The following is a 3159-nucleotide window of genomic DNA, read 5'->3' as shown; positions in this document are numbered from 1 at the left end:
CAGATGCGGCTCCTTTTGACAAAGCTGCACGCGTCTTCTGAAAAGCAGAGAAAGCGTCGCCGAACTTTGCGCTTGTCGGCTAAAGATATGTAGTTGCGGTGATGGCCTCCACGTGTTGTCTGAAAAGAAGAAATCTTTTGACAAAGTTGAACGCGTCTTCTGAAAAGCCGAGAAAGCGTCGCCAAAATTACGCCGGAAATTCCGGCTTTTTGAATCAGTGGACGCGTCGCCTTGGCTTTTTTATTGAGCTATCGATCACCACAACAAACACTCTCTGAAGATTTCCCATTCTTGAAGATCGACTCCGGCCCTTTGAAATTTAACTCCATCCCTTTTCTTTGAACACTTTTGAAAAATGGCAAACTCATCGAACCTTAGCTTGGAATTGAGCCTTAGCAGTGATACGGGCGCGCCGCGTCAAGGTAACGTATGGCGTCCTTCTTTCTTATCTTCTAACGGTCTTCTTACAGGTGAAGACTCCGTGATGCAGGACGCCACAACAGCTACAATAGTAGCTAGGAACCTCCTCACTCCAAAAGATAGTAGGCTGCTGTCAGGACGGTCCGATGAGTTGGCCGTTCAAGAGTCCCTCGCACTTAGTGTTCAGTGTGCGAGTTCTGTGTCCAACATGGGCCAACGCCTGCTTGCCCGCTCCCGTCAGGTGGAATCATTGATGGCAGAGGTGGAGAGTCTTAAGCAAGAGATCCAGCAGCTTAAGTACGAGAATAGAAGTTTGCATGTGCTTGCAAATAACTATTCGTCGGGCATGAAGAGAAAGCTTGATGAGCTGCAAGAATCTGAGGGTCGAATTCACAGTGACCGTCAAAGGCTTGCGGCTTGTCTCCAGAGGCACCTTTTTCCTGGGTCATCCAGCGCTTGGCCAAGTATTGAGGCCTGGAATGCTCTAGCTCCGATGGCTTCCGCTCCGATGCCTCCCGCTTCTGCGCCTTCCGCTCCTATGCCTTCCGCTTCTATTCCTTCTGCTTCGACGCCTCGTAGCGGGGCTTCACGTAAACATCCTCTGTGAAGGCTCCATCTTTCTCCATGTTTAGTATATATTTTTTTTTTTTTTTTTTTTTTTTTTTTTTTTTTACATAAATAAAATCAAACGGCATGGAATTTATCTTTGAATGGGCGGTGATACTTGAAATGATCCGGTAATAGTTTAAATTCCAGATTGGGTGCCTGAATCATTAACCACATGTTAGTATAAAAGAAAATTGAAATTCGGGGAGGCGGCTTACCTGTGTGCTCCAAAATGAACTCCAAAATAAACACCCCTTCGAAAGTTATGACTTGTCCCGTGTCATAAAATCCAACTTCCTTGGGAATTATGGTTTCAAATATGTCCTCTTTGATGCCTTCTACATCTTCTCCAGCCACTACCTTCTGTTGAATCATTCTTCTTGGTGTACAAAGTCCTTTGAAGAATTCAACACCATCTAAAACTTGCTGTGTTGCACCAAGAATTTGAATAGCATTTTGCACCTTTGGGAAGGCTTCCACGATGTCCTTTTTACTCTCTTCTTGGTTGGGAATCAAAAACCTGCTAGGAAAAGGGACATTGGGTGGAATAACATCAGAATAACATGGAATTGGGACGTCCTTACTGGTGGTGGGTGGTTTAGAGGGCTTAGGGGGCTGCGGCAAGGGTTGTTCTACCCTTTCCGTGTGCATGTCTTCTTCCTCCTCCTCAATTAGCAGCTCTTCCTCCACTTCTAGGCTATGTTTGGACATTTTTAGGTCAGCTCCAACCTCCATAGCACTTCCCAAAGTGATAGCATTATGGATTTCAAAATCTTCCTTCGAGTTTTCAATAGTTGAGTTGGAGAGTTCACTTTGCTCTTGAATTTGTTTCATGAACTCCATAATCTGCCCAAATTGCTCGTCCAATTTACCCAACTTCTTGTCTTGATTTTGTTCGTCCTGCGTCAAAGAGGTTAGTAATTGAAAATTTTTATCATTATCCATGGACATACTTGAACTTGATTGGAATTGTTGTGGGGGAGGTTGTGGTGGCTGCATAGGTGTTGTATTGAACTCCTCATATGGTTGCCAATATGCTTCTTGTTGAGCCTCCTTGGCTTGATTTTGTGACCCCTGCACCAAAGAATTTATTTCATTAAGAATTTGAATATAATCTATTGGCGAACTTGAATTTAATTGAGCATATTGCATATGAAGTTGTGGTGGCTGCATAGGTCTTGAATAGAACTCCTCATATGGTTGCCAATATGCTTCACGTTGAACTTGTTGATCTTCCCACCATATAGAGTTTGAATGATCCCTCCAATCTCTTTGTGGACATTGATTGGCTTGAAATCCTTGCCTATATGAAGCACCAAATGTAGGGACACTCTGCATTGTGGTCCTTTCGGCATACGGCGACAATTTAGAAGTAAGATTTGCCAATTGAGCTTGAATGCTAGCAAAATCCATATCTTACTTCTCTAGTACCTAAAATCAAAGAAAGAGAACTAAATCAAATATCAAAAGTAACAACAAACAAAGAAAACAACACTAAGTTAGAAACTAAAACGAAAACAACTAAACCAAAAAAAAGAAAAGAACCAAGGGATTAGCAAAGTTGCTAATCCCCGGCAACGGCGCCAAAATTTGATGCGAGATTTATACGCACACAAATTAAACCCTCTTTTTGACAATTGTAGTATAAGTATAAGTAGGGATCGTTCTGGACCGGGGATTAGGAGGGATTGTTAATCTCTTGGAAAGTGACTTAAAAACGTAAAAACAATATAAAACACTAAACTAGACTCAAAGAATTCAAAAATACTTTAAAACATAAACTAAACAGATTCTAACAAGTTCAAAAGACTCAAAACTCTTAAAAACACAAACTAAATTGATTTCTAACTAATTTGACATTAAAGTAAAGGGGGATTTAGGTTTTTGACAAAATTAAACTAAATGAACAAATTGCAATTAAAACAGAATGTAAATATGAATGTGAATAAAATATGGATGATGGAATAGCCAAAGGGTTCTTCTCCACACATGTTACACTTGCATACAAGATTGATTCTCAGTTGGTCTTTCGATAAATTATGAAACTCAATGCTCCAAGTTAATTAGGTCCGCTTAAATTAACTTTCAGATTTCCCTAAATTCGTTGGATTGAATGGAATACGCATTACAACC

Source organism: Pyrus communis, chromosome 7, assembly GCF_041283825.1.
Source record: "Pyrus communis isolate YQ-2024b chromosome 7, ASM4128382v1, whole genome shotgun sequence".
In the NCBI taxonomy this organism is placed as follows: domain Eukaryota; kingdom Viridiplantae; phylum Streptophyta; class Magnoliopsida; order Rosales; family Rosaceae; genus Pyrus; species Pyrus communis.
Note: the sequence above shows the minus strand (reverse complement) of the source record.